The sequence below is a fragment of the Oreochromis niloticus genome, linkage group LG3 (assembly GCF_001858045.2).
Source record: "Oreochromis niloticus isolate F11D_XX linkage group LG3, O_niloticus_UMD_NMBU, whole genome shotgun sequence".
In the NCBI taxonomy this organism is placed as follows: Eukaryota; Metazoa; Chordata; class Actinopteri; order Cichliformes; family Cichlidae; genus Oreochromis; species Oreochromis niloticus.
This window is the reverse complement of record NC_031967.2, coordinates 67,534,371-67,544,276: the sequence shown is the minus strand read 5'-3', so window position 1 is coordinate 67,544,276 and position 9,906 is coordinate 67,534,371. Positions and strand designations below refer to the sequence as shown.

The following is a 9,906-nucleotide window of genomic DNA, read 5'->3' as shown; positions in this document are numbered from 1 at the left end:
CTTGTTGTGTTGTTTGAAGCTGCTTCTGTTGGCTTCAGCTGTTTGGAGTTTCCATTTTCTAAACTTCTACATTCTGAACCTTCTTCAGCTCTGAACAGATGATGAAACACTGAATGATTCAAGCTCACACTTTGTCTAATAAACTTACATCTTTTTCATTTATACAGATTGTGGAGCTGTGGTTTGTCAGAGATCAGCTGTGATTATCTGGCAGCAGCACTGAAGTCCAACCCTCCCCTGAACATCTGGAGCTGGGCTACAACAACAAGGCTGCAGGATTCAGGAGTGAAGCATCTGTGTGGTTTCCTGGAGAGTCCAGGCATGTGGACTTGAAACTCTGAGGTCAGTCACATGTTTTAGTTTGCTGAGATGATATGATGTGAAAGTTGTGCTGACACTAAACTGCAGACATCAGGCTGATATTATACTGATCCACACTGAGGATCTTCATGGTAAAGTCTGTTTTCTTCTTCTTCTGGTTTAGTCCATTGACTGTAGCAAAACAATGTTCACATTTCAAAACCTTCAAAGAAGAAGAAAAATCCTCCACTGGATAATTCACTGTGAAACTCTCAAACTCTTCATTCCACCTTAAAGTCTGTCTGACACTGAAATCCAAAGCAAAATGTGTGTTTGCTTTACAGACAGCAGTCCAACACAAACATACACACACATCCAAAACACAGTCCAACATCCAAATCTCCTCCACTGCCAGCATGAATGATGGAAAGAGAAGGAGGAACACTCTGACATTCAGGGTTAGAATGAGTTTCATGAAGCAGACTGTGAAGATCAAAGCTGCATTAGAAGCTTACATGAATGAATGAGTGGACAGAAGTGGACAGAGATCATCTGAAGCACTTCAAAGGCTTTAAATCAGCACATTTCTCTTTATTCTTTATCAACTCTGTTAGTTTCTCTCAGTTTTCTGTGGAATGAAGCTAACAGCAGGCTAATAAGATGCTGACCAATTGGTTTCTATTAAAGGTTGTAATTTGTATATTAAAAGGTGCTTTGGCTCAGCAGGGATCAGCTTACAGGTAGAATACAGCTGCTGGATGGGATTAGCATGTCATAGCTATCTACCAAACTGCTAACTGGGGGATTTCAGGCCATCTATGAATCATTTTTGCTAACTGTTTATTCAGCTTAGGCTCACAGGGCTGCAGCCTGTGCCCTAGCTGTCATAGGGCACAGGTGAGCAGTCCATCACAGGGCCAACAGAGAGAGACAGAGGAGCAAGCTCTCACATCCACACCTACAGCCAATTTAGAAGCACCAATGAACCTAAGCAGCATTTCATTGGACTGTGGGAGAACATCCAACCTCCACAGAAAGGCCCAGCTGACCAACAAGCTTCAACATACAACCTTCTTGCTTTAAGGCACTAGTGCGAACCACTTTTCCCCATTTCAGCCCAAATCCTGCATCTTCCTGTTTCTGACTCCAGGCCAACTCCACTAACACTTTCTCATCAGACACTGCCACCTAGTGGAGGAGGTCCTAGTTCCATTTGAAGCTTCAGATTACAGTTAGTTCCTTTACAAAGAGGTGGAGGCGGTGGGGCCACAGCACCATCATCACTGAAGGACACTTAACCTTTGTTCCATATGCTGGGAACTTCCTGTTGTTCCAAGGAGGACTGGAAAATGTGTGAAAATCTCCCAGTCAGTTCCTCACAGCACACTTCAATCATTTCCCTCCCAAAGCATCAGGACCAGGGCTTTTTCTCTCTTTGTCCCACTAAGAGATTTCCACACAAACACCTCATCAGTGGGACTCTCAGAGCTACCAGCCCTTTGCTACAATCACAAAGCTCTTCATTGAAATCAATGATGTCAAAGCTGGAATCACATGAGTCCAAGTCTTCTGCTGATTCAGCATCACATTCATCTTTGCTCCTTGTTCTGCATCCCCACCATGGACTTCATTCCTTTCCAAGCCAGCCTTGAGTGTCCTTTATTCAGCTCATCCTCTGCTTACTTTTACACCTGATTTTAGCTGCTTTATCTCTCTTTGAACAAGTTTCTGTGCCTCATCTTTTTCTTCTCTCCCTCATAACAAGACAGCTTCTTCTGCCTGAGAACATGTTGGAGTGATTTACTAATCCAGGGCTGCTTATTGGGGAAAATACTTCCTGTTTTCAAAGTAATCCCATTTTTCCCAGAAAGAATGTAAGTAGAAATCGATGATCTAAGTGAGACATGAGCCTTTAAAAGTCCCAGTGGGTGCAGTCAAAGCAGTCTCTCAGTCCAGTATAGAGTCTTTGGTCCAGACTGGACCAACTGTGTGCCCAGTTTGAGCTCTATTCAGTCCTGTGACCTGACAGACCCAGAGGGGCCATCACATCACATGTAGAAGCTCCCCTAATGGAGCCACAACACATGTCCAATACTTAGTCTGTCTTGTTGGACCAACTGGAAGAAATGATTCAAGGAATTAGTCACAGAACAGAGATTCAAATCTCCAAAATCCAACTGGCTGCATCAGGACATATAGTCTGAAACTCTGCACAGTTTCCTGTTTGAAGCTGCTTCCTGTTGGCTTCAGCTGTTTGGAGTTTCCATTTTCTTAACTTCTACATTCTGAACCTTCTTCAGCTCTGAACAGATGATGAAACACTGAATGATTTCAAGCTCACACTTTGTCTAATAAACTTACATCTTTCATTCTTTATACAGATTGGGGGGCTGTGATTTGTCAGAGATCAGCTGTGATTATCTGGCAGCAGCACTGAAGTCCAACCCCTCCCATCTGAAACTTCTGCACCTGAAATTCAATAACCTGAAGGATCCAGATGTGAAGCAGCTGTCTGATCTTCAGCAGAGTCAAGACTACAGACTGGAGAATCTGGAGTAAGTAGAGTGATGGAGTGAGTGGGTGGTGCTGTCAGCAGTATTGTACTAAACACAGGGCGTATCCAAATTCATGGCTGCATCCTCCTGAGGCCACATTTGAAGGCCGATTACGTCACAGCGACGCGCCGAAGGCTGTCCATATTCATAGACTCCTCCAAATGCGTCCTCCTTTTCACGAATTTGAAGGATGGGTCGAGTGTATCCTTCGTGGCCCACCATATCCCAGAATTCATAGCGTGGCACCGTCAATTCCAGTTTCCAACAATGGCGGCAGATGCTTAGTTTTAATATTACTCTTATTACACTTTCTGGGTCACAAAATAAACTTTTAACATATTTTCAGGGGAGAAAGTAGCTGTAAATATCTGCTCGGTTTATCAAGATATCGCATATTTGTAAAAGTGCTTCGACGTTTTCTGAGACATCTGTTACCACCAGCTCGATAGCTAGCCGGGAGCTCGAGGGTCACTGAAGCCGCCGAAAACGGCACAACTCCCAGCACATCATTTTCAGATCACCGCGGTCTTTCGCTACTCAGGTTAAACGTAATATATAAGTCACTTAGACAACATAAAATGTTAATGTTTGGCTTTTCTCAGTGTTTTATTTGTTCCTGAGTAAATCGGTTTGGCTCAGATTAAAGATATTAGATTAGATAAAATAAACTTTATTAATCCATCGGGTGGGTTCCTCCTTGGTTTTCACACCGCTGAATAAACGTCAAACAGAAAACTGATTAAACAGAAGTGTGAGACGGTCGAGAGTTTACTCCAGTGTCCTGTTATAATTTAGACAGCAAGGAGCAGACGGCTGAGTTTATTGAACTCCACCGAGACAGCGGTGACGTTAATCTGAAGGCTAGACCGTCACAGCCGTTTACTTCTGGCCTACCCGACCTTCTGAGGACCCGGCCCACGTGGACCGCGAAGGCCGGGTCCTCAGGAGGATGCAGCCCATGAATTTGGACACAACTACAGTCAGTAGAGTGATGGAGTGAGTGGGTGGTGCTGTCAGCAGTATTGTACTAAACACAGTCAGCATGAAACAAAGATCCAGTGTTTCCTGTAAAGCTGCAGCTTCTCAGTGAAGCTGTGAGAGGAGAATGGTGACGGGCTTCAGGATTGGACACAAACACTTCCTGTTTCTCACCTTTATGGTCACCATGGTAACGACTGACATGCTCTGATCAAACGCTGTCAACAGCCAATCAGCTCTCTGAACAAAGCAGCATGCAGACCAATGACTGCATTCATTTCCAAGTTTAAAGCAGTGAAGAACACAGTCTGTAGGTGAGGAAGACTTTAGTGAGAGCAGATGTTTGGATGGAACAGCTGGAACCGTCCATCTGGATTGTTGGGGTAGTTGTTGGGGTTCCTACAGAGCTCAGAGTGGACACACCAAGGTTCTTCTAATGAATGAAAGTCCAAACTCAAACTAGGAGGGAAAAACATTTTCATCAACTTCAATAAAAATCCAAAGATTAGAAAAAGTGAAGCAACAATGAGTCCTAGTACAGTCCCAGCACTGAAGTCCCTGCTGCTCTTTATACTGGATGTGCTGCATCACTGACTGACAGCTGATGAAGAGTCTCTGGAAACACTCGTTTATCTCCTCTGCTCTTCCTCCTTCTCTCTGCAGGTGGGAACCATGGCATTAAACAGGACGGTGTGTGCTGAGAGAGGAGCAGCTGTGTCCTGATGATCCAGAGAGGTTGAAGCAGCAGCAGCTTGTGTGTAGAGATGCTCTGACTGGGCCATGTTACTGGGAGGTGGAGAGGAGAGCTTCATCCAGCAGTGACTGACAGAGGAATGAAGTGCAGATGACTGTCAGTGCTGCAGAGTGAACTGAACACATGCTCTCTGAATCATGTGATAACCCCTTGGCTTCCGTACTTGCGCTTCGCTGTTCCACTTGAACGATGTATTGTTGTTCTAGTTAGCAATAACCCTATAGCGTTCAGCATCGCCTCACTCCAAAAGATGCGATGGGTGCTTCGACTTATGAAAATGTTCTACTTACGAAAGACCCTCGGGAACGGATTAATTTGTAAGTTGGGGTTTCACTGTATTATATTCAAACATGTGATCTTCTCTTTATTTCTGAATCTTTACCAAATAAAGAAAAACCAAACTGTTGGAGTCAAATTGTTAAATGTTGTCCTTGTGTTTCTTAAATTTGTAAAGTCTTAGTTCAAGCATTCAAGACATTCCTTTGTCTCTGACCACCATTTCACCAATCCAGCCAATTTGGTGCTGGGGGAAGGTGACAAGTTTTTATTGTAGATACATCCTATCTGAAAGATCTGTTTCTTGTGTTGTAAACTTCCTGCGTTTATGGTCCTTTTGGTGAGCAGGAGATCACACAAACATACACACACGTTCTTGCACATGCATACACATAGTGCCTTGTCTTTTAGAACCATTGGGGGTTTACGAGGGGAGGTGCTTGTGTAAACTATTGTGTTGTGTTGTGTAAACTGTAACTGTCATGGGAATAAAAGGCAACGAGCGGAGGCCTAAGTCGGGGGCATTTGATGGTAGGATTCGAAGTGCGTTCCTGAGATACCGACGGGGTCTCCCTTCTGCAAGTAAAATCGATCGATCGCTGACTGTCTTGTTTTCTTCATGAGGAATAAGTTTCTGAACTAGCAGGGCTTGTGGAAACACAGACTCAACACAAACTAACAAACAGAACCTGTCGTGTCCTTTTTCTCCACATCTATGAATCTTTTCTGTGTTTTCCTCTTTTCCTCCTTCCTGCAGCTCCATCTTCATCATTCTGTGTCCAGTATATGTGAACATGTCCAAAGCATCTGAGCCTCATGTTACCCGTTTGTGTGAGTTACGCCTGTCGTTGTGTTGTGGTGTAGAAATCAGGGGCAGGAGACAGCGCTGGATCTCTGAGTTCTGTCAATTTCTGCAACATCTAGAAATGCAAACCTGTGAGCTGTGTGTGTCGTGCATCTGCTCGGCCACCTCTCCTCCGGCCGTGCTGGAAGCAGCTGCGTTTGACAGTTTTATCGGCTCTACAATAATCCAACAAATGAAATGTTCAAAAATATCAACTTAAGCACTTCAGTCAACAAAAAGCTTAAAACAATTAAATAATATTTCACTGAAAAAACAACAGCTCATGAGAACGATGCACAAAATAATACAGAAACAAACAAATACAACTTATTAACCAGGATCCATGTTTTTGTCACAAACACTGAATCAGCTGATTCACTCTTTATGTTTGTTTGTTTTGTGATTATAGTTCTGGTTTCTGTGTCTTCACTGTGTCCCACGTCTCCTTACTTTGGACTCTGTGTAATATTTCCTGTTTTACTTTGACAGTCCCGTGTTACTGTTTCCTGTCTGGTGTGTGTGATTGGTCCCAGGTGTGTTTCCCTCCTGTCTCCCGTTCCCTGATTACTAAACTGCGTCCACGCCACCGGCGCTCCACAGCTGGATTCCAGGATTTCAGAGCATCCAGCTGTGGTGAGTGATGGAGACACTTTCTCTGCTCCCTCAGTAATCAGGACAGTTTATTGAAAATCAGAACATAAAGGACTGTTTTTCACCTGCCCGTTCTGAACCTGGACATTAAAGACTGCTCAGTTCAAGGACATTAAGCCCAGTGTCAGCCAGCCAATAACAGCCTGTGTTTTTCAGCTCTTTAGGAGTCAGAAATGAGAAAGACACAGACTGCTAACCTCTCCCTGCAGGAAATAAGCTCCGCCTCTTCCTTTCCTGGATATGAGTGATTTGATTCTGACACGAGACACAATGAGTTTTCTGTTTATTGTGACTTAAAGCGAGCAGGCAAAGACACTAAACTGTGTGTTTCCAGCTGAAGCTGCTTTTTGTGTTCCTCCCACAATACTGTCTAAAAGAGTCAGTGAGGAAAACTCAATTTATGCTTCCAAGCTCATTGTGAGAGGACATATTGTGTTCCTGCAAGTGCTGATTTTGTCTGCATCCCTGAGTTTAGTGAGCTGCCTCCAAGGACTTGTGAAACCCAGTGTGTTAAGGCTGCATCTCCCAGATGTTTCCACCTTTCCAGCACAGACAATAAATGTTCCCACAGAGGCTCAGCCAAAGACTGTTTTATTTTCTGAGTGTTCGCCTCAAGAAATTGCTCAGTGAGCACCTGAGTGTTTCTGGGCCATCGGACACTAACTGGAACTTCAAGTCTGGTTCTGAAGCTGCACATACAAAGACTGTTTCTGGTTGTGGAGACCTGGCTGTTCGAGGGATTGTAATCTCCCCAGGGCCTACCCAGAGGCTGAGCTGCTGACCTCAGCTGACTCTGGAGCCTTGAAGGTAACTAAGTTTGCACCGCTCGGGTGAGTCAGCTGCAACAGCCTCCACAGAGAGCTCACGCAAGCTTACCCAGCCTGCTGAGGATTTTATGCTGCTGCTGCCAAAAGGCATCCTGAGCTGGCTGACAGCCACCCAAAGCTTCAGCTGCCTCAGCCAGGGGTCTCCACACCTGCTGGCCCTGCATCTGCTCCAACTGTGGGCTCCGGAGAGCCGCGCCAGCCGCCCATCTCTGCTGGGGCTCCTGTTTGAGAATGTAGGAGTGTAACCTTCAAATATCTGCTCGGCTTGTCAAGATATCACATGAGTCATTCCATGAAAATGGCACAATTTGAGTCCCTCTCACCTCTTATGGTGTATTTCATCTATTGGGTCACCAAACTTTCAATTTAAACAGCTTTACATATATTAAATATTACACTGTATTAAAGTACCCTTTAATACAGTGTAAAAAAAACCGAACTAATTTTTATCTTTTTATGGGAAATAATACAGTTTTTTCATCTGACACCACCTATTTTGTCATGTCCCTCATGACGTTGATGAAAGTTTACTTTGAAAATACCAAATAAAACTCTTTAAAAGGTCAATAAATTTTGATATCAACCTAAACATCTATTTGTGCTCTTTTGTGGTTAATCTTTCTTTTTTTTTCAAATGTTATTGTTAATTATTCATTAAAATCACAATTATTCCTGTACCTGACTAACCCTTCAACCCTGTTACATGAATGATCCCACCCCCATAAATACAATGGTGTGATCCAGAATTCCGTATACATCAGGAAGTGACATCACTGAAGTCTTTTGGACAACAAGACCACAGAGACAGGCAAGTTGCTCCATTCTTTTTTATTTTAGTCATTTATCTTGTGATATCGTCAACCTCAATGACTCAACACCGTAACATGAAAAAAAGAGAAAACTGTTACTTATGAAAAATTGTTTTGTTAGTTCATGAATATCTGGTGATTTTGAATTTCATACATGCCATGTGCTCTCTGTCTGGTATTCACTACATTGAGCTGCGGCCAGTTTGTGCAAAAATCTCAACCCTGAGAAAAACAGTCTTCATGTCTTTCTGTATCAAACCGTCTGCAGCTGTTTGAGTCCTTCATGATTGTGAGGAACAGAAAACAGTGAAGACATCGTCACACATCATTCACAGAGAGGCTGTAGTCACAAATCACAGCTGAGACAAAGGCCTGTCTGTAACTTAAGAAAAAGAAGGAGGAATTAAAGCGACTGTTTAAAAACTAAAGATTTCTTTTCTTTTCTCAGTTTCAGACTTTTAAAAATGTTTAAAAAGATCAAAGAGACAAACAGGTTTCATCAGGACAGAGATCACAGCTCAGTCTGAGATGTTTCAGCTCTGATTTATCAGCAGGATTTCTCTGATCGATGTTTTTTATTAGTTTGTATTTTCTGTGATGGTGAATTTGTCAGTTTGTGCTGATGAGTCGGGTGTTTCACCTCCACCAGCTTCTCTTTTAATGGTTTTTTATTATTTCTTCTTTTGCATCGGGTCTGATGACAAACCATTTTCTTGTTACTGGATCAGATATGGTGGATACAGGATTCTCCAGCTCAGCCTGAATGTGCATTTATTTGATCTCTACATGTCAGTAATGAGGCTGCTGTCTGTTCCTGCTGTGTCAGCAGCTTTGTTTCTCACACTGAAGCTCGTATCAGTCACCGGACAAACCGTCTCTCATCCTCCGTCTTCCTTCTCTCCCGGCCCCACAGACCAGGATGCTGGAGCACATTCCCAGTCTGATGAACGGCATCAAGATGATCCACGTGGTGTCCCAGTACTACAACACCTCAGAGAGGATGAGCTCACTGCTGCTCAAGGTCACCAACCAGATGATTAGCACCTGCAGGAGCTACCTGCTGCAGGGCGTGAGGCGTGTCTGGGAGCACAGCAGGTACCGCAGCACACCTGAAACTTACATTAGACTTAAACTTCTGTTCAGATCGTCATAGAGTTTAGACTCAGACTAACAAATGGACTCAGCAACGTGTGTGTGTGTGTGTGTGTGTGTGTGTGTGTGTGTGTGTGTGTGTGTGTGTGTCAGGCCGGTGCTGCTGCAGCGAATCTCTGACTGCTGTAATCTGAATGCGGCGTATCAGCGAAGCTTCCACAGCGTCAGAGACAAACTGAGAGAAAACCCTGAGAACAGACAGTTTGACTTCAGGTGATCAGTAACTGAGTCTGAGTCAGAGCGTGTCAGCAGCGTCACGCTAACCTTTACAAACGTGTGTGCGTGTTTTCAGTGAGAACTACATCTTCGGGAAGTTTGACTCTTTCTGGAGAAGATGGCCGACATGGCGTCCACGCTGGAGAGCCTGGCTGCTCTGCAGAGCATGAAGGTGGATGATTGTCAGATTAGAAACAAGGGACTCCATCAAATATTCATCAATGCACAATAATAATTAGAATAAGACATTTATAATATAAAAATGGCCGAATTAAAGTAAATGCAAAGCTACAGTGATGAATGGACATTTGTAATGATTTTGTATAAATGTATTTCCTCCTTTTATTATTTATTAATTGGGTCAAAAGTCTATTTTCCAGTTCTTCCATTTCAGTGTGACAGAAATGAGACGGATTCAAACTGAGCTCAGGTGTGTTTCAGGTGGAGGGCGTGGAGAAGATCTGTGTTCGCTACCAGACCATCGTCTCCACAACTGAATCCAAGACCTGTGACGTCCTGGATCACCGCAAACTGGAGGTGATTT

The 9,906-nt window shown here is 43.7% G+C and overlaps 1 long non-coding RNA gene across 1 annotated transcript; it reads left to right on the top strand.

Annotated features, from left to right (window-relative positions):
- Positions 1 to 171: 171 nt before the first annotated feature.
- On the top strand, positions 172 to 4,777 carry LOC109199419 (uncharacterized). Its single transcript, XR_002059827.2, has 3 exons — positions 172 to 342; positions 2,682 to 2,855; positions 4,497 to 4,777. It is a non-coding gene; the product is annotated as an uncharacterized LOC109199419 (long non-coding RNA).
- The last annotated feature ends 5,129 nt before the right edge of the window (positions 4,778 to 9,906 follow it).